The 22,137-nt window shown below is 43.6% G+C and overlaps 1 protein-coding gene and 1 long non-coding RNA gene across 6 annotated transcripts in view; one reads left to right on the forward strand and one right to left on the reverse strand.

Moving 5' to 3' along the window:
* Thada (THADA armadillo repeat containing) overlaps positions 1-1,137 on the reverse strand; it is a 294,393-nt gene extending 293,256 nt beyond the window's left edge. For 3 of the 4 annotated variants that reach the window (XM_076942388.1, XM_076942389.1, XM_034514071.2), the window contains exon 1: positions 999-1,137. The gene's annotated coding sequence lies outside the window, so the exon portion shown is untranslated. The remainder of the gene's footprint in view (positions 1-998) is intronic. The other variant, XM_076942387.1, reaches the window with a different exon arrangement.
* Positions 1,138-1,234: 97 nt separating this feature from the next.
* Positions 1,235-21,277, forward strand: LOC143443929 (uncharacterized). Of its 2 annotated transcripts, XR_013113374.1 has the most exons (5): positions 1,235-4,054; positions 18,235-18,341; positions 19,381-19,771; positions 20,672-20,803; positions 21,076-21,277. It is a non-coding gene; the product is annotated as an uncharacterized LOC143443929 (long non-coding RNA). The 2 variants fall into 2 exon arrangements; XR_013113373.1 differs by having other exon boundaries at positions 20,672-21,277.
* The last annotated feature ends 860 nt before the right edge of the window (positions 21,278-22,137 follow it).

Here is a 22,137-nt window from a genome sequence, read left to right on the forward strand (position 1 = left end):
GTTATCTAGGGTTTTGATTCAATACCACCCTAGAGCTTTCTGTAACATTACCTAAAATGCCATCATTCTGATACATATGCCACTGTGTTAATTCTTTCACAGCATGTATTACTATCTAAAATTAGACTAACTTGCACACCTGTATATTGCCTGTTTTTCCTAGCAGTAAACTCCGTAAAGGTTACAATGAATTAACAGAATGGTTGTGTTCAGTATTTTAGTTCTCAACTCCTTAACCGTTCAGGCATGCAGTAAATGCTTTATGAAAATTTGGTGAAATAAATCAAGGAATTCTTAATTAACATTTGCTAGAGATATTATGGGAAGCTACCTGCTACCTAAAAGGACAGCTACAGCGACGTGACGGAGTGCTCCAGAAACTAGGTAATTTATAGTTCATTTGGACAGCAAGTCAATACAATAACGGCAAATGGGCAGTCAACCAGAAAAGAATAAACATAGCTAGACAGAGACAACAAGGGAAGGACTTGAAGGTCTGGGTTAAATTTAGAGAAATAATTTCCCAAACGAGCAGCCAGCGTACAAAGCACTGAGAAAGTACTGAGGAAGAAAACTGAGGGGACACTTCTGATTTTAAATGGCAAGTTAGCAGCAGTATTTGATCCCGGAGTCCTAGGGACTACACAAAATAGACTCGGTGATTCTGCGCGTTCGAGGGATAAACGTGTGTCCTGGTGAACTGGGCCGAAAATCCCCGTCCAGCCTGACGTCTCAGCCCGTAGGGTACCACTTGCTGCTTCCCTCCCATCTACATCTTTCCGACTCCCACGTGGAGTTCGAACTGACAAAAAGACAGATGAAAACGTGGTTAAAGGGCTGTCTCCATGGAGACCTCAGCGCCCGAAGCTACAGCCTGGCAACGCTGAAGGGCCACGGCTGGCACCCTCGGGGTGGCCTGTACGCTGTCCCGGCCGCAGTATGGAGAGTAGGTCCCACGCGCCGGCGCGCCTGGCAGGCAGCACGCCCGCGAGCCAAACCTCGTGCCCGGGGACGTCTGCAAAGTGTCGCCACCTCTGGACGAGTCCCGGAGGCCTGTCAAAGTGTACGGCGTCCCGGCGGCTGGTAACGTGATGCGCGATCCACAACCGGTCTCGGCAAACGGAGGCAGGTCGGGAATCAGGCAAGGAAATGTCGCGAGAGTTGCCGAGTGCGCTCCTCCAATCAGAAGTACGGACGTTCCGTGACGTCATCAAAGAGGGCGGTCGCGAGGGATTTGGATAGACCGCGACTTCACAATTCTTGATTAGCGGTCTTGTGATGGGAAAGGTGAGAACTGCTCACCTCCTTCTGGCTGGCAGGGCTGCAGCCTCCACACGTCTAGGCGTCAGGCCGACATTTCTGTCTCGACCCAGACTTTCTACACTCACTGTGCCCAACGCAGAGACAGGCAAAAACTACACTAGAGGACGGTTGGGCCAGCTGAAGTCACCAGCGACGACTTGAACTCCACTGTCCGAGTCTTGAAAGCTGCCTTAAAGGCTGTATCTTTTACTCAATTCACAAACTGCCTTGCAGCCCAGTGCTTTAAAAATGAGTAAGAACTGGAGACCTATAACCTCAGTAAGGAGCTGGGACAAGGGACAAGATCACAAGACAGACAAGATTCTGAAAAGGCCAGGATACTGGCCTGGGCTCTGAGATGCATAGTTGAGGAAAACAATGAAAATTGGGTTCATCGGCTAAATGGCTTTCAGCCTTGAATTCTTTTCTTAATTTTACATTACAGCGCTTTGTATTTCTTTGTGATTCTGCCACATGTATCACTAAACAATAGCTTGGTTGATTTTGTGTATATTATTCACATCTTTTAGCATTGCTTTAGGTCACCCACCTAAAACTGGGTGATGATAATTCGACTCACTGTTAACATAATATGCCATTCTCTACTGTGCTGCATTTGTGCTGGTATATAGGGACATTTGCTCTGGAGGAGTCCGGGGCGGGGGTGTAGAGTCGTGGGGCGGGGCATGCAGGTTTTAAGGAGGATGAACAGCAGGGAAGCCTGTGAATTGAAGCAGCCCAGGAGGTTAGGTTAGAGGAGGAAGTGAAAAGGGCCAGGATACTAGTCTGTGCGTGGAAATGCCTAACTAGGACGTATGGAAAGGGACCAGAAGAGTTTGGAGGGTAGCATAGGTACATATCAACAAGGAGCAGATGTCTTATTTGTCAGAAGCAGGGCAAATAGAAAGGCTCTTCCTGGCAGACAGAAACCATTTCTCAAGTTCCTGAGGAATGCTGAAAATGTCAGTCAGCAATTCTATAGTGCCGCCTGTGCTGAGGCAAGACTGTCATTTGGACCAAGTCAGTGGGCCTTCCCTTTTGGGGTCCCTGGGGTTTTCCTAGCAGTAGCACACTACTGATAATCTAGGGGTTTGGGTTGGGTTAATTCTCTCTGCCAGCTAAAGAATTAAAAAGCAGAAAAAATCTGGAGCACAACAGGTAGCAGAAAAGAAATCTCAAACAACAAACAGAATCACCAGTTGAAGAAAATCCCTACTCTCTGATAAAAAACAAGTATGGGAATTCCTGAGGGTGGTTGGAAACTGCTGGCCATGGATGAGATGTGCTGAGACAGTCAAGCCCCTCTATGCCAGCACACAGAGAGCCCAGCCCTTGGGATGGACTGAGACTAAACAGAGGGCCTTCAAAGCCATGAAAGAGGCCTTGGTGTCTGCCCCAGCCCTGGCCCTCCTAGACATTACTAAACCATTCACTTGTGCATGAACAATGCCAGAGGCATTGTCTCGGGATCCTCACACAAACCCTGGCAGCCTGGAAAAGATTGGTGGCAGATCTGTACAAGAAATTTGAGCTGGTTGCAGCTGGATGGTCAGTATTCATGAGTGTCATTACTGCCACCTTGTTGGTAAGGGGAAAAAAAGCTGATGGATTAACTTTAGCACACAAACTGGCAGTCCCACATTCTGTTGAGACCCTTTTGGAGCTGGAGAGATGGCTCAGCAGTTAAGAGCATTGACTGTTCTTCCAAAGGTCCTGAGTTCAATTCCCAACAACCACATGGTGGCTCACAACCATCTGTAATGGGGTCTGATGCCCGCTTCTGGTGTGTTTGAGGGTAGCTACAGTGTACTCATATACAAGAAAGAAAGAGAGAGAGAAAGACACTCTTAAGCACCCAAGAGATGGATGTCTAACACACAGGTGATCCAATACCAAGCCCTGCTTTGGATCAACCCTGCATTGGTTCCACAAGACATCAGCCCTCAACTCTGCTAGTCTCCTGCCAAATGACAACTCCTCAGATCCTGCATGACTGTCTTGAGGTGACTGACCTGATCCAGTCTATCAAACCTGATCTGATTGGTATAGCATTGACAACACTGGATTGGTGTACCATTGGCAACACTGGATGAGGCATTGTTCACAGATGGGAGCAGTTTTGTCCAAGATGGAATATACTGGGGCAAAAGTGGTGACCTAAGATAAGACTGACTATCTGGGCACAATCTTTAAGCAGGGGGACTTTCATCTCATTGAGCTGAACTTTACCTTTGACTCAAGTATGCCACTGGGGAAGACAAGACTGTCACCATATACACTGACAGCACATATACTTTCTCCAAGGCCCATGTGATAGCTCTATATAAAGAAAGAGGATTGCTAACCTCAGCAGGAAGTAAATCAAAAAATAGAAAAGAAATAGCCCTATTGGAAACCATCTGTTTACCCAAGAAGGTGGCCATTGTTCCCAGAAGCCAGAGGCAACAGAGTAGCTGACTTGGCTGCCCCAAGAAGGAGCCTTAAAACCAGTAGGGATTTCAAGTCTTGATATCCCTGCCTGTACCCCACTTCCTGGACCATCTGGTATGGGTGAGACAAAAACTGGCTACCCAGCATAAACAAGGATGGTAGATGGTGTAGGTCAGACTGAGAAGACAACTGGATTTGGGTCTCCACCAAACTACCCACCTAAAGACCACAAAGCTGCTGAACTCCTCAGACCCAGGTATTATGTTCCAAACTGGGAGGCTTGATTGAAGACACCACTTTTAGACATGCCACCTGGACTCAGGTAAATCCCAAAGGGGGAAGGAAGGTCCAACAAGAGATCCAGGCTTGAGGAAATGGGCCTGGGGAGCACTGGCAGTTTGACTTTACTGAAATTGGGCCTAGTGGTTTGGGAATAATTATTTGCTGCCATTTGTAGACACCTTCTCAGGATGGGTGGAGGCCTATTCCACCCAAACAGAGACTGGTCCGATTGTTACTAAAAAAAACTTCTAGATTTGGACTGCCCCTGGTTTTGGAGTCTGACAGTGGCCTGGTCTTCCATGTCTCAAAAGTGTCTCAAAATCTTACAAAGGTATCAAATATTAATTGAAAATTGCAGTGTGTGAAAAGCCAACAGAGCTCATGTCAGGTAGAAAAGATGAATAGAACTCTTAAGGAGACCAAGTTGATCCTGGAAAACTGACAAAACATTGGACCAACTTCCTCCCCATCCCCTGGGCAGGACCTGATGTGCTCTTTACTGGGAGGGGCTTCCTCCTTTTGAAGTTATGTTTGGGAAACACCTCCCATCCTCGACAAACTCTGAGCGACTCCCCAAGCAGAAATGTATGGTCATCCCTCTCTCCAGTCCTTTAAGGCTTTGCAGGAAACTTGCAGGGCCATTGACTGGACTGTGAAGGAGTCCTGACATATCCTACTTCCAAATCCACCTAGCAGTTCCAACCAGGAGACTTGGTTTGGGTAAAGAGTTTCCCTGTCTCAACCTTGGAACCTGTCCAGAAGGGATCCAACCCAGTTGTGTTAGGGTTTTACTGCTTTGGACAGTTACCATGACCAATGCAAGTCTTATAAAGGACATCATTCAATTGGGGATGGCTTTATATGTTCAGAGGTTCAGTCCATTATCATCAAGGTGGGAGCATGGCAGTGTCCAGGTAGGCATGGTTCAAGTGGAGCTGAGAGTTCTGTATGTTCATGAAGACTGCTAGGAAAATACTGACTTCCAGGCAGCTAGGATGAGGGTTTTAAAGCCCACACCCGTAGTGACACACCTATTTTGACAAGGCCACATGTCCAAATAGTGCCACTCCCTGGGCCAAGCTTATACAAACCATGACACTAGTCATCTTCACCACCCTAACTGCTATCATAGTAGCCGGTGTTGTCTTTTGAATAAAGGTTACTGGGAATTATGACAGATGGACCATCACTTGGACCTCAAACCTAGTAAAGATAAGACCGACCAGAGCTTACTAACCCAGGATACACAATCCCTCTTAGCCTAAAACCAGGATGTGGGAACTCAGAAAAACTGGATGATAAACTGTTGTCTGTTGGGTAGACCTCTGCTCTCCTATGTCCCTTCCAGGGTAGAACAATATGAGTCTAGGGGATGGGTAGGAAGACAGTAAATCAGGTTGTGGAGAAGACTGGCTAGAAAAAGGCTGTCAGGGAGTACAGTGTTTATGCCAAGGACATACAGTACCTCTGCCAAGGACAAGGTACTCACATCACGTCCTCCAATCACCTGGCTTGCTTGTACTAACTGGATCCTCCTCCAACTCACTGGAAAGTCATACTTCACTTCATGTATATGTTATCCTGCAGGTATATGACTATAATGGAGAAGAAGAGAGAACTCATATTGGCCTTGACTCAATGTTAACAAAAGACAGATGGGTCCCAATCTGGTCCTGATGCTAGAAGGGGCAGGAATTGTCAGTGAAACGACCATAGGCACCTAAGCCTTGAGTGTTGGGGAACCAAAACTTTAAGGAACTCGGGTTCCAGATAGATTTAAACAGATTATTTGGGGAATTCTCTTTCTAGGCTGGAGAGCCAAGTTGACTTCTTTACAGAGGCAGTCCTACAGAACTGAAGGAGTCTAGACCCTCTTTTTATAAAACAGGACCTTACATAGCCTTAGGAGAAACTTGCTGTTTATATGCCAACCAATCAGGAATAACTAGAGAAAGCTGCCATGGTCAAAGAAAACCTCAAAGGGGAAAAAAGGAGACATTGATCAGGTAAAAATTAGTATTAGTCTCTTGTTTACTTGGTCTCCATGGCTGACCACTTTACTATGAGCATTAGCCACACTATTGATTCTTAGTCTGACGGGGCTAAAAGTTGAACCCCACATTCCCAACTGCATGGCCAACTACATCACAGAGAATAAACTCAGATAAGCTACTGGTCCTTAGGACTGACTATTCCCCCTAGAACATAAGTCAGTCATTTGACTCATTCCTATAGAACCAATGGGGAATGTGACAGGGCAAGACAGTGCACAGAGAATTACCAAACTCTATCCTAGGAACCCAAGGTCAAGATGCCCCAACTAACATAGCTTCTGCTAAACTACTTACTTGTGCAAAGATCCCTGAAACTGCTGAGCAAGATGCCAGCACATGATTTTCACCTTTTTGCTGTAGACAAGCAAGCTACACTTAACACCCAAACACCTGCATGTAGTTCCAGCTGGCTAGAAAAAGTCTTCCAATATACTGTAAAATGTGTCTAAGTGGGCTGCCTGTAACATATAACTGAAACAAAAATTTTCTTGAAAAGTCCTAGGGCAAGCACTTGCTTGTTGGGAGACCAGCAAGGAACTTTGCTTCCTGAAGCCAAGAGCACAGAATTAAGTTCTAAGAAATGAAATTAAGGAGTTCCTATTATGTAAAGCCTTCAGATCATTGTGAGATCTTGGACTTTTTGTGTTAAATGAACTGGGGAGTCATTTTGGGTAGAAAAGTAAGGAGATCCAATTTACATTTTAGATGAATCATTGGAACTACCTGGTTTGGAAGAGAGGCCTTAGTAAATGTAAGAAAACCAGTAGAGAGGCTTTCTATGAACAGAGGCGTTCTAGTCTTTGAAGTAGGAAGGCAAAGTATTAGTTGCTCAGCCTACTAGAGAGTGGGAAGAATGGACAGATGCCAGACAAAATTTAGTACTTACTAACAGCTTTTCAAAGGATAGGATGGGGTGGGGTGGGGGTGGGGTAATGAGTTTAAAAAAATAAAACATTCTAAGGTTTCTGGCCTGAGCTATGAAAAGATGTTGAGTCTGTAGAGAGGTAGGGGCAGAAGTTTGCTTGGAGCAGGTTTAAATACAACTAGGAAAAGAAGAGGAATTGTCCAGACAAATCAGAGGTGAAGTGTGCACATTGGACTAACTGTAGATTAAGAACATTTGGAACCAGGAAAAACAGGTTTGCAATGAACTCGTAGAGACTTTTTATTGTCCCCTAAACAATGCAGTAGGACAACTATTTGCATAGTGTTCATACTGGATTGGTATTATACGTAATCTACAAGTGATTCAGACTGCATGGAAGAATGTACTCTGGTTATATTGAGATGCTACAATTCTAGACTCTAGATACAGAGCACTTGAACATCCTCAGATTTTGACATTGTTTTGCAGGAGTCCTGAAATGAATGCCTTATAAATAGAGGAGTGACTCCTAGAGGAAGTGGGGACCAAAAAAAATGTTGTTTTTAAAGGTTGAAATCATAATTCATGTGGGGAAAATAGTCTTGTTTTGATGGATACAACGCATGTGACTGATTTAAAGTATTTGAATTTTTCAAAACATGGTAGCATGATTCTGAGCCATAAGCTTTTGTTTTTATTTTTATTTTTATTAAGAACTGAGACCAGAGAGATGTCTCAGTGGGCAAATGTGCTTGCTGCTAGGTCTAGTGACCTAAATCAGTCTCACATGGTGAAAGGAGAGAACCAACTCCCAGAATCTATTCTTTTCTACATATGTTCTTGTGCATATGTGCACACAATAATAAAAAGTTAATAAAAAGGTAACTAAGTATTTCTAAAACTATTCCAGGAGAATTTTAAAGGATTTTATGAGTATTTATAACATTAAATAAAATTATGTATATGTAGATTACTTTTATGATTTTTATCTATCCATTTCTACAGTACCATTTAAGTTTGTTTTCATCTAAACTTTAATATGTAAAAAATGAGAATTGCTTCAATCTGAGGCTGGCATTGTTTACACAGTAAGTTCTTCTGGGCTATAGAAAGCTACATAGCAAGACTCTGTCTCAATAGGAGGAGGAGGAGGAACAGGAGAAGGAAGAGGAGAAAGGAGGAAGAAGAAGAGGGGGAGAAGCAGGAGGAGAAGGAGAAAGGAAGAGAAGGGAGAGAAGAAAGAAGGGGAGGAAGAGGAGCAGGAGAAGAAGACAACGATGACCTGGGGGTTGCTTGAGGCCCTGGATTCCATCTTAGAAAATAAATTCCCATTAGTTAGATAAAGGAGGATTTTTGTTGTTCTTTTTAAAAATAGAATATTTCAGATACAGTTATGTTTTACATGCATAAGTACAGTTGAATAATGAAACTCAGCCTTTACAGACAAGAGAAGGGTTTAATTGCCAGCACAATTGCTACCTGTATGTAAAGCCAACTTAAAGAACCGGGACAACTGGCCAGCAAGGTTCTCGTACAAATAATTATTTTCTTTTCAGAAAGCATAATAAAACTTTTCAGTTTTGTAAATGTGACTTTTATTTCCTCAGACAAAATGATGAGATGAAAGCCATACCCAAACTATGCAAACACAGCTTGAGTTGAGCTCAGTGTTTCCTTCTCTGTTCTAACCATCCCTAGGCCTAGGCCTGGAAGCCTCTGTACAATCTAATCTTCCAAGCTGACTGATTCAGTCTGACTTTTCTCAGTTTCTGACTGAATTGCTTCCCCTGGCCTCATAACTTCGGCAATATGTTCTAATCTTCTGACTCCTTCTCATTCTCTGGCTAGTTCTGTCTTGACCTGTGTCTAACTTGTTCTCTCTGTAACCTGGTTGTGTAAAACTGTCCCAGTAGAACTGCCATACACACACCACACCACACTTTTTCTCTCTCACTGATCTTAAGTAGCCTCTGTTTTCTGTGCTAATGTGAGTTGGACATAGCCTATCTCTGACTCATTCTGTCCAATCTTTCTCCAGTTCAACTTGGTCTGTCCCTCAATTAGATGTCACTTTCGAATATGGCTGCTTCCTTCTACAAACTAGCTTTACCTTCATTGTTAGGGATTAAAGGTGTGTACTAAGGGTGTGTCTGCATTCTAGACAGATCATACTAAAATGCAGAGTGTCTGCATTCTGGCAGATCCTATCTTTGGATGTGATCCCTTGCCAGAACAACCATGTTACTATTAAAGTGATAGTAACAATGTCCAACGTGAAAGATCTCAACACTCCTGAGAGCACTAACTGCTATAAACTTCCTCTCACTTGAGGAAAAGGCTCAATATCACTTCTTGAATTAAATCCAAGGAAATGTCCCTCTCCATTTGTTGTTGTTGGGTTATTTCCTCAGAGCACTGTCACTTTGTTAATATATAGAACTTAGTTCTGCACGGTCATTAGGCCTCCTGCAAAGTTAGGAGTTTCCCAATACAGAGACCATCTTTAAATCCCTGGTGACTGAGCTGTGCCAAGCATAACTAACTCCACAAACATTATGCTGAGTTAAAACAAGGCCAGCAAGTTCCCTCCAGTTTTAGTGCACAGAGATACCTGCCTTCTTCACCACTGTGTGGCAGCAAAGCACAGAATTTTTGCCTTTAGTTAGATGTCACCCAGCCTATGCATTTTGAAGACACTGATAGTTGTGAGAATTCCTTTCCTGACAAGATGTAAATAACATCTGTTCCCTTCTTATAAGGTCCCAATGAAAAATGGGTCCCATTCCACCCAAGTTCAGCTTGGGAGCCAACAGTGTGCTGTTTGTTGTTGTTTGTCAACTTGACACAGGCTTAAGACATACCTAGGAAGAAGGAATCTTGGGAAGGAATCTTGGGAAAATGCCTCCATAAGATGAGCCTGTGGGAAAGTCTGTAAGACATTCTCTTCATTAATGATTGGTGTGGGAGACACCGTCCCTGGGCAGGTGGTCTTGGATGATACAAGAAAGGCTAAACAAACCAGGAGGAGCAAACTGCCTTGATATCTCTGTCCATCACTGAAGGAAGTTGGGGCAGGAACTGAAGCAGAAGCCGTGGAGGAGTGTGGGCTTCCTTCATTGATGGACTGTGATGTGAAAGTTCAGTCAAAATAAACCCCTTCTTTCTGAGGTGGCCGTTGGGTCCTGGTGTTTGATCACAGCAGTAGAATTCCTATGCAGGTGACCCCAAGCCTGTCACACTGGAAAGTCTTCATCCAGCATGGTTGATGGCTTTTCCATGGCTGCATTGACACAACCCCCTTCAGGTGACTTCCCCTAACCAGCATGCTGTAGTCTCTCTTAAGGCCTGTGCAGTTAGGGCAGAGTTGCATGCACATGACTAGGAGGAGCAACTAGACTCTGAGGTGAGGATCCAGTGACCTGCCCTCCTCCTCCTCCTCTATGAGGGAATGTCAGCAGTCAACAGGCCAGACTGTGATGAACTCTTCTAAGCAGATACAGCAAATTGTTATAGACGGCACCTACTTTACTTGGAGGCCCTCATTCCACAACACTGGGTTTAGGAGAATGAAATTATGTATGGCCTCACTGTCAGTGCTGTGTAGCTAGCTCTGTGTTGTGTGAATAAAAGATTTGTTTCTAGAGATAGGTTTCACTGTGCAGCCCAGTCTGGCCTAAAACTCTGGATCTTCCTCCTGCCTTCCATATGTTGAGATTGTAGGCAGCTTATAATAACATGTTTTAATGTGAAATACAGCTTTGACATCATTAAAGTATATAAAACAAATACTTATTTTTAAAAAGACGTTTGCTTATTTACCTCCTACTCAAAAGTATGCAAGAATAACTTGTCAACTCAATTTAAATAGCAAGTGAATTGCCTGGCCTGCTGGCACAATCCTTTAGTCCTCCCACTTGGGGGGCAGAGGCAAGCAGATCTCTGAGTTCAAGGCCAGCCTGGTCTTGAATGAGTTCTGGGACCACCAAAAATGCACAGAAAAACCTCTTGCAAAGAAACAGAAAAGAAAAGAAAAAGGAAAGAAATAGAAACAATATATGTATTATGAATAATCACTATAAAATAAAATTCATAAAAATTGCTTTTTAAAGTCATGAACATAGTTATTTAGACTTTTTTACTTAAGCAAATATTTAAACCTCATAAGAAAACAGTAATAAGTAAAATAGAAATAATATAGCCTGAAGTTATTAGAACATGAAATTTTATGTGTAAGTCACAAGTTCATAAAATATGCATGCTGTGAATAAGATCTGAAAAGTAATATATGGGGAACAGTAGTTGATCAGACTGGTAACATCTTTAGTTAACTATTTCTCTTCTTAAGCTTTAATTTTGTAATACTGATTTAAAGAATATATCTTTGTTCTCTTCTAAAACAAAACACCCCACAGAGTTTCATGTAGCTCAGGCTGGCCCTAAAGTCACTGTGTAACTGAGGATAGTCTTGAACTCCTGCTCTTCCTGTCCCTGCCTCCCAAATGCTAGGATTTACCCACGTGCCACCATGCCTTCCTGAATGAACTTACCTTTTAAGACCTTTTTCAGAGGTTAGAGAGACAGCTCATTCCTTAAGAGTGCTTGCTCTCACAGAGAATCAGATTTTCCTCCCCTCACCCACATTAGGCAGCTCTGTAACCCACAAGATACACGATGAGCTCCTCTGACCTCCTGTGGCACCCTTGTACACTCGGCATACAAATACACACATGCGCTCACATAAACTAAGAAATAGTAAGGATCATTTTTTTAAATTATGTACATTTTTTGTTTGTTAGCGTCTCACCCCAGTTGCCCTGGAACTTGCTCTGTAGACTAGGCCTCAAACTCACAGAGATCCACCCAGGTACTGGGATTAAAGAAGTGCACCACTACTTGCCAGCAAGCCCTGCTCATCTATAATTGCTAACTAAAACATCTCAACAACAACAACAACAAATTAAGTCATTTTTTTACATTGCGTTATTGTCATCTTAAAGATAGGAATGGGTTATGAAACCATATACAGATTTAAAATGCATAGCCTTGAGCCAGTGGAAAACATGGCTTATCCATATGAATCACAAGTCTCAGTCCTTCCTGCAGGAGAGACTAGTACATACGGCTCCATTTGTGGGAGAGAGTTGTGCTGGATTCCTGAATGCATCAGACCCAGATTAACAGCACAGTGACTAATAAGAACAGGCAGTAAGGCACAGCAATCTTTACCATCCAGCAGGGCTGGGAAAATATCCCACAAAACAGCTATCTGGGGGCATTTTTAGAAAATGCGTGTGAGTGTTTTGCCTGCACATGTCAGTGTACCACATGTGTGCCTGATGCCCATGGGAGGAGAGAAGAGGCATCAGGTCCCCTGGAAATGGAGCTGTGGATACTTGAACCACAATGTGGTCCTCTGGGAGAGTGGCCAATGCTTCTAACCACCGAGCCATCTCTCTGGCTCATAACTGAGGATGTTTGTTTGTTTGTTTGTTTGTTTTGTTTTTTGTTTTTTCGAGACAGGGTTTCTCTGTGTAGCCCTGGCTGTCCTGGAACTCACTCTGTAGACCAGGCTGGCCTGAACTCAGAAATCCACCTGCCTCTGCCTCCCAAGTGCTGGGATTAAAGGCTTTCGCCACCACTGCCCAGCTAACTGAGGCATTTTTAGGCATCAAGTTAATTAACACTTTTGATGTTTCAAAGCAAAATTCGATTTACCTCTTAGAATGTGGGGAGACGTGGAAGCCCTGAGTATGTGGAGTCCTAAGTGAATGTGTATTGTTGACGCGAGCCAGCCATGTGAAGGACCATAGCCTCAGACCCATGGGAAGATGGGAGTCTCCACCCCCTCCAAACCTTGACACACACGCATGAGGAGGCTCCGAGGACCGGCAAAGCCTTCCTTTGGTCGTGTACAGATGTTGCTAGTACATACAGATAGTACACATATCTCCACCATAGCTTTCTCTTCCTGGATGTTTATGGCCTGAAGACTGCTCCCCTAGAGAGACTGTCCCTACCCAGAATTGCTAAAACTGCCTCCATGTTCAGTTGTTTGCATTAACCCCAGCTCCCCGTTCAGCTGTATATAATAAACCTGCTGAGGTTCTTGGGTGCTAAGGCTTCTCCATCAGAGGGCCCAGGTCAGCCAGTCCCAGTTTGTCTTTGTGTGCCTGTCCTTTCTTCACCACCTTGTCAGCCTCGGCAGGCCCATCCCTGGAGCTGTGCTGGGCATGGCAGACTGTCCTGGAAGGAAGTTTGCAAACTAGGACCATTTTCCTTTAAATTCAAATATTTTACAAAAATCCTGTCTTTCTGAGCAACTGAGTGCTGTACTGAGTGGCTCCTGACACTGTCCTTGTGGCAATATTAAGTTAATGTTGTCAAATTAATTTCAAAGCTTACACTGACATCTGCCCACTTTGGCTGGATTTGGCTTGAACTGAGTGGGACTCTGCCTGCCAAAACAAACAGGAATTTGAGCCAGGGGATCCCAGGGAAAGACGGGGCTGACAGTAACAATAACAGCTGGGCACTCATTGGGGCCACCCTTACCCACTTAGACTTGTCATCTTAGTCCCCATACAAACCTCTTGGCCATTTAGCCGTCCCATTTTACAAATCAGAAAAAGATTTGCCTAGGTATAATTGAATAATTTAAAAGAATACCTTAGTACACTTGTAATCCCAGTACTAGGGAGGTGGAGGCACATGGATCTCTGGAGTTCATTGGCCAGAATTCTAGGCTAATAAGAGACCTTGTCTCAAAACACAAGGTGGATGGTGCTGGGGGGAGGGGAGGATATCCAAGGTTGTCCTTTGGTTTCCGCACACATATGATTATGCCCATGCACACATAAACACACACACACATACAAAACACCTTAGCATGAAATTTAGTACTGAGTGTGCAAATTCTGCAAAGCTATGGACAGTGGCTGACATATTTGGGAGTAAAACAGGAAGATTAGGAAGGAGTTCAAGACCATACTCAAGTAGAGTGAGTTCAAGGTAAACAGAGCTACATGAGACCCCATCTCCAGGAAATAAGACAATAAATAAATAACTGCAGTGGGCAGGTAAGACAGCTGGATATGTACACGATGGCTGGGTAGGTAAGAGCTCTTGTTGTCAACCTGAGTAAAATCTCTAGGACCCACATGGTGGAAGGAGAGAATTGACTTCTGAAAGTTGTTCTCTAACTTACACACACATATACATGCACACCCTTTGTTGTCATATTGGTGTGAGAATTAAATGAGATTGTACATGAAAAACCCTGCCACAGTTTCTGAAACAGTAGTCTCATTCTCCTTTGACCCTAGACCATAAACTTTCCCAGTAGGCTAAATACTATGACCCTAAAGGTCACCACATGGTGATCCCAAAATCTAGGAATGTCGTGTACAATGCTGTTAAAGAATAAAAGTCAGGGTGGGCTGGAGGGTTGGCTCAGTGCTTAAGAGCCCTTGATGCAAAAGACTGGGGTTTGTTTTCCAGCACCCACATGGAGCATCAGCACCCACCACCTCCTTGGTCCAGTCACACATATGGTCCACAGACATACATGCAGGCAAAATATTCATACATATAAAATAGTAAAAATAAATTGAAAATATTAAAAATAAAAAAATAAACAATAAAAGGAAACTCCCTGCATCCTATGCTACTTCGATAATTAAGACCTATTTCATGCTTTAGCCTACCAGAACAATGGATGCATGCTGTTCTAAGCCATTAACAGGGTGGTATTTGTTACAGCATCAGTACACTACTCATACATTCAAGTTTTAAAAACCTAGGGTGAGAGCCTGTCAACAGACTTCTCACTCCATTTGCCTCAGTTTTCAAGTGAGACTGACTCCCAGTTCTCACCTGGCCATCTACCCTCAGCCTACCTCCTTGCCTCACACACTCCATGTGGAACGAGACACAACTTGAGCAATACTGTACAGATCAAGTACGCTGGCTTTGCTGAGGCTAGCCCCTATCCTTGGCCAGCCATGGGTGTGGGAATAGGGGCATTCAGACAGTGTAGTGTGAAAAGCTCATTCAAGTGCAGTTAACAATCCATCCCTTCGCAGGACGCACAAGCAAAAAGGGACCAAGATGAGGATTCCTGGGAGAAATAAAATGTGCTGTGTGCCCCAGCATGGAGGGGACCTTTGTGCTATTCTGAGAGTAGCCACAAACTTGGAAGGGCCTCACAGAGGAGGAATCAGTGCTGGGCCGTGGGTCTGCCTTAGGCTGAAGGATATATTACTGGGACCTTCTTAGAGACTCCTGGGAGAGTCAAAGAGACAAGAGAAGCCCCAGCCATGTGCTGAGAGGGAGTTCAGCCATGCACCTCATTGCAGACCCACAAAGCCCTGGAATTCTCATCTGGTTGACAGATAAAGATACAGGTTAAAGGTGTGCACCATCCTGATGCTCAGGCAAGGGCTCTTGCTAGTGTACTCCACACACTTCTCTTTCTCTAAATGCAAACACGGCTGTTTATAGCAGCCACGCTTCCCCATGAAGCGAAACAAAGGCGTAATTACAAGGCCTTGGGAATTAATGCTACTAAATGGGTAATTTAGGTTTCATGTTAAATCCCGGAATGGATGAGGCAGGGTCAGAAAGATTGGCTTTCCAAGTGTCACCTCTGCCATCTGGTGGTCAAATGACAATATAGCCACAACAACTGGGCATTGATACTGTCATAATGTAAGCCATCCATGACCTTGGGGTCAGGTGAATGGATTGATTGTGAGTTCTGACTTGTAAGGCCTGAGATGACAAAGTGTTAAATATACAAATGAAGGTTAAACGTTTTCCACAATATTTCAGCTCTGCGTGAGAACCGTGGAAGAGCCTATTCATTCCTTCAACAAATATTTATTAAACACTGTCTACTTTGGTTTCCTTGGAAACAGACCTCAAGCAGAGACATGCGTGAGAGAGGGTGGATGAAGACTACTCTTGAGAGCAGCCCTTGTAAGGGATTGAGAGAAAAAGAACTGGCCGGAAAGAGTTGAACTGAGATGAACTTGCAACAGAGGCCTGGGCCAATCCTGCTGTGAGCCGTGGAGCCTTGATGTGTCTGTATCCAGTAGCCATTAGACTAGCCCTGGGCTACCACAGACAAAATGAGTGCCTGAAGGGGAAGAAGCTCCTTGATCCTAGCGGTAGAGCCACACCTCAGCATCCACTGTAGACATCTGCTCGTCAGAGCCCTAACCCTAACCAGGTCTAGAGGTTCAGAGTAGGATGATAAAATATCTCTTCCTCTAAAGGGATCCAGAAGTACAGAGAACAGAAAGAAATACACAGGGTTATAAAAAAAATAATAACAAACAAAAGGCAAAGACAGCCAGAAAGTGTATTCCATGAGACTTAGTGGCAAAGAAAAATCTTTGCTTTTCCTTACAACAGTAGAGAATCTTGAGCTCTGCTCATATAAACAGTGAAGAAAAGACCCTCCCAGAAATACCCCTACAGACGTTTTAATCAAAACACTGCGGCTTGGCTTCCATGTTCATCTGTAAAAGAGCCTGGCTCCCTTGTCCCCTTTGGCTGTACCCAGGCAGACATGATGGGGCATTGCCTGTATCCTAGAGCTCCAGGTTGTACACTGTTGGAAAGGAAGACTGCCAACAGGCAGGTGTCATTCCTGGGGAAAGACTGTGCTGACGAATCATTCCCACCACAGGTAGTGCTTTGGTAACTCTAGGCAGGCTGGCTCCTCGCATCTGTGTAAGTGCATCCTGGGAAGTTTGCAGCTCTCTGCTCCCAACTATTTGGTGTTTCCTGACCCGACTGATGGTCTCAGCCATTCCTTCATCTGCTTCCCTTTGTTCTTCCTCTTCTGCAATGATGTAAACTTTAATTCCTCTCAAAGAAAAGCAATTCTCTCAAGGAAAAGATTCTTGCCTGTTGTCCCCAACATGACAGTGAACTCTGTAATTTTAGATATAAGGCTTAAATATTTGAAACGGACAAATATATTTCTGCAAGACAATTTTCAGAAAAGCCTTTTGGAACTTAAAAAAAGCCAATATATATATACACACAATGTATAGTTTTATATATTTCTTAGGGCTGGTTGTGGCCCATGACTTTAATCCCAGCACTCAGGAAGCAGAGGCAAGTAGATCTCTTTGACTTACAAGCATGGTCTAAATAGCAAGTTCTAGGCCATCGAAGGTATGTAGTGAGACCCTATCTCAAAAAAACTAAAAAACTAACAACAACAACAAAAGCATTTCTTCTCCTGGTTTATCTGTAGGCGCCATTCTCTAAGGTAGGAGAGCTGGACTAGCCTGAGGCCTTGGCCTGGCAGAGGAGCCAGATGAAGTCCCTGTCTTCAGAGCTTGTTGTCTGGATCTCTTGTCTGAGGGCCTCTTTCTTTTTGCCTCTCCCTAGCCAGTGATTCCTGCCAAATTCTCTGTACTACCTGAGCCATAAGCAAGAGAAAATTCTTTTTTTTCCTACTACCTTCTGGCTGATGAGTCAGTAAGTTTTAGACACCTCCATGTTTGCTGTTGCCGTCTAATTTGTGGCACTGGAAACTTTCTCCCCGAGGGATCTTTGTAGCCTCAGTACTTAAATAAAAATAAAATAGATTTTTTAACAATATATTCTAGTTATGGTTTCCTTCCCTCTACTCCTCCCATGAGCTATATCCCAGCCTGAGAACGTGTGTGTCTGACAAGCATGTACAGCAGTGTCAAAGCTCGGGCACACTGAGAACTGCTACTGGAGAACCAGCCTCAAGCCGGTGTCCTACCATACTAGGGATTGTGAAAAATACAGGACTTCTTTGCTTAAAACTCTTTCATGGATCCAGGCTTGGTAGCACACGCCTTTAATTCCAGCAGAGGCAGGCAGATTGCTGAGTTCAAAGCCAGCCTGGTCTACAGAGTGAGCTCCAGGATTGCCAGAGAAATTCTGTCTTGAAAAAATGAAAACAAACAAACAAACAAAAAAACCCTACAGGCTCTTGAATAGATCCCCATGGTGACAGTGTGCCAAGGTGACGGCATCGTGCCAATGCTACTTGGCTGCCTTTCCAGCCTCATCTATATGAACACAAAATACAAAAGAAACTTGAGGCTGACTGACTCCTCCAGTGTTTTGAGACTGACTGATCATCTGGCACTGCCTTGAGAAATCTTTTTTTTTATGTAGATATATTAATTGTACATAGAATGAGTTTCATTATGGTATTTGCATACATGCATATAATGTGTTTGTTTTTATGTGAATGATATTTTTTGTTTTTGTTTTTTTCCCCTTGCATGTGTGTCTGTGCTCTTCCAGAAGACTCACGTTAGATTCCTAGTACCCACGTTGTAGCTCACAGTAACTGCAGTTCCAGGAGACCAATGCCTGTTCTACAGGCAATGTACACACAGACGTATGTGCAGGTAAAAGACCCAAATACTTAAAATAAAAGTAAATATCTTTTAAAAAGTTAAAAATATGTAAATAAAATTTAAAAAAATATTGAGATACAGTCTCACTGTGTTGTTCCCTGGGCTCATGTCAAACTTCTGAGCTTAATTTTGCCTTAACCTCCAGAGTAGCTGCACTGTGAGCCAGCCCACCACTGAGCCACACTCCCTACTCTAATTCTCCCGGAATTTCTGTTATGTTGAAAAGTTTCAATAAATCAGTTAAGTTTGTTACTTTAAAAAACCAGTTGAAGAAACACTCTTTACTATGAAAGAATAACACCAAACTTCAAAGCATGGTGCTACAATGTGAAGTCTTTTAAAATTGTTTCGGATAGCTGGCTCCTGATGTCACGGAAAAGGGTTGGAAACATGAAAATCAGAGGACCGAGTGGGCTGCAGCCTGCCATGGAAACTATTAGACATCTTACAGGATGAAGTAAGCCCAAATTCTGGAATAAAAATATTGTCCATCAAATGTAAAGGAAGCCACATGGCAGCAGCTTTAGACTCTAGTCTCCTGGAAAGAGAAGTATTCCTACCATATTTCATTACACTAATTTCTGTTATACATATTGGACATTTTTCCATACTTTAAAAAATACATTCTTGGGAATAGGGAGACAGCTCAGTGGGTAAAATTACTAGCAAGCAAGTGGACAGGATGAGGATCTGAGTGAAATACCAGCACCAGTATTAAAAGATGGTTGTGGCTACATGTGCAGCTATAGCCCAGCACTAATGGGAAGACAAGACAGGCAGAGATAGGAAGATTGCTGGGGTTCCCAGGCTGCCAGCCTAGCTCCAGTGGTAGAGCATGATAGAACAGGACCCCTCTGGCCTCCAAGCACACACAGGCATGCTCATCACTCCTCGTCCTGTATATGCTTATATACCACACACACACACACCACATTTTTAAATAAGATAAAATATACACATTATAAAAACCTTTTAGATGTTTATTTTACATGTATGAGTGTGTTGTCTGTGTGTATATGTATACATACAGGTCAGAGGAAGGCATTAGGTCCCCTGGATCTGAAGTTATGGATGATAGTGAACCACCATGTGAGTGCTGGGAACCAATCCCAGGTCTTCTGTAAGAACAGCAAGTGCTCTTAACCACTGAGCCAACTCTACAGCTCCTACACCTTCTTGTTAGAGACTTGGGTATGACCTACTCACTTATGATCATGACTGTATGTTTATATGTATGGAAAAAAGACCATGACAGATGGAGAGATCATGCTGCAAGGAAGGACTCATCATTCTGGCCTTTTTGGATGCTGTGGTCAGATTTCTCCAGCTATCACTCCCATCAGGGGCTCTCTAAACTGTTGCCATGACCAACACACAACCATCCTGAGAAACCTACATCCACCTGCTGATCCTGGGGAGAGGTATGATTCCTTCAGGTCCTACGGGGCAACACTGACTGTGGTCTATTTTAAGAGTAACCAGCCACATGGCAGAATGTAGATTAAAATAAATGGGTATGGGTTATTTTAAGTTATGATCTAGTCTGAGAAAAGCCTAGCTATATGGTCAAGGTCTTATTTCTGGGAGCATGGGTCTGGGAGGTAGAATTGGATCCTACTTCTACAGCCAGGGCTATACAGAGAAACCCTGTCATGAAATAACAAAAACAGCTCCCCCGAATCACTAACTGAAACTTCACAGAGCACAGAACACAGTTTTCTTGCTGGTCCTATGTCCTCCATGAGTGCCCTGCATTGCTGCCAGTCCCATATCAGCTTCTGGTTTGTTTTTTTTTTTTTTTTTTTTTTTTTTTTTTTTTTTTTTTTTTTTTTTGAGACAGGGTTTCTCTGTATAGCCTTGGCTGTCCTGGAACTCACTCTGTAGACCAGGCTGGCCTCGAACTCAGAAAGCCACCTGCCTCTGCCTCCCAAGTGCTGGGATTAAAGGCGTGCGCCACCACTGCCCAGCCCATATCAGCTTCTGATACCACAGATGTGAGCAGAGACACTTATTAGTAAATTTATAAGGAGAGGCTCCTTTGTGGTTCTTCCTGCTCTACTCAGGGGAAGTTAGAATACAGATGGATAACAGCTACACTTCCCTCTAGAACTATGCCCATAGCTATAGCAGTTTTACTTTGTAGATGGATGATGCTATTATTCTTTTTAATTTTAAGGACGATCTCACCATGTAGACTTGGCTGGTCTGGAACTTGATATGTAGACCAAGTTGGCCTTGAACTCACAGAGATCCATTTGCCTCTGCCTCCCAAGTATAGTATTAAAGTCATATGTAACTCTCTTATTTCTTTCTTGGTACAGGAAAAATCTGGGCATCTTCCGGTCTTCTCTTGGTAATTGAATCACAAAATTCCATTCAAATGCAGTATGAATAGAATAGTCTTGGCTGACAACTTGAAGAGATTAAGAATCACCTAGGAAACAAATCTCTGGGTGAGTCTGTGAGTGTTTCTGAAGAGGTTTAACTGTGGTGAGATTGATCTTGAATGGAGGCAATCCACCCCATCTGCTAGGGTTCTAGACTGAGAGTGGAGTCATGGAGTGAGGCACCGGTATTGTCCCTCTTCCTGAAAGTGAATGTAATCTGGCTGAGTCCCTTGGTTCCTGGTAGCACAGCTACAGAACCTGCTCCTCCATTCATTCTCCCCATGAAGGACTGTCCTCCCAAACTATGAACCGAATAACCCCTTTCTTACATTTGCCAGGCATTTTGACACATCGGTGTCTAAATGAAGTGAACTAACAATCCATCTGTTCCTCCAACAAACATGGAGTGTCTATTTGGAGTCCTGTCTAAAGAAACAAAGCATGGGAAAGATGTCTCCATTTCCCACTGAATTGCATCTATGGCTGAAGGAAAACAGTACAAGGGAGACAAAAATTAAAAAGCACACATCTGTCTATCTACCTCTGTTTGTTTGTTTGTTTATGGTTTGTCGACGAAATATCTCGTGAGGCTCAAAATGATCTCAAACTTGCTATTTGGGAGAGGCTAGCCTTGGACTCGGGATCCTGCTGCCTCTATCCCCCAAATGCTGGAATTACAGGTGTGCATTAGCGTGCCCTGGTTTTGAATACGTATATTTCAATATGAAAAAGTATCGAAACTGTTTGGGTGACATCATTAATTGTGTATGCTTAACTGTTACATAGGGAAAGAGGCTACAGTGAAGGAACAAGGAAGAAAGTGTGTCTTCTGGCTTTTGATAATCCAGAGAAGCCACTCTTCACAAGGCTCTCAGGATACAGATGAAAATAAGTGGTTTACCAGCTGACACCCCCACCATTCCCAACAGAGTGAACAACTTGCCCAGAGACCAAAACTGGAAGCTGATACAGAGACCAAGCCAAAAGCAAATCAGCAGGGCTGGGGAGACGTGCGCTTTTGCATCTTGATGCTCTGACTTTCTATAGATGATTCTCTCTCTCTCTCTCTCTCTCTCTCTCTCTCTCTCTCTCTCTCTCTCTCTCTCTCTTTGAGACAGGGTTTCTCTGTGTAGCCCTGGCTATCCTGGAACTCACTCTGTAGACCAGGCTGGCCTCGAACTCAGAAATCTGCCTCCCTCTGCCTCCCAAGTGCTGGGATTAAAGGCATGCACCACCACTGCCCGGCTAGATGATTCTGTTCGTGAAATACTCTCTACTCTTCACTTTTTACCCAGGTTAACTCCTGGTTTTCCTGTCTTTGTTGAGACACTGCTTCTTCCAGGAAATTCTCATTCGTACAAGTATGAGCTTGCTGAGTCTGACGGGGCTGGGGGCTGCTT

This window comes from Arvicanthis niloticus, chromosome 11 (assembly GCF_011762505.2).
Source record: "Arvicanthis niloticus isolate mArvNil1 chromosome 11, mArvNil1.pat.X, whole genome shotgun sequence".
In the NCBI taxonomy this organism is placed as follows: Eukaryota; Metazoa; Chordata; class Mammalia; order Rodentia; family Muridae; genus Arvicanthis; species Arvicanthis niloticus.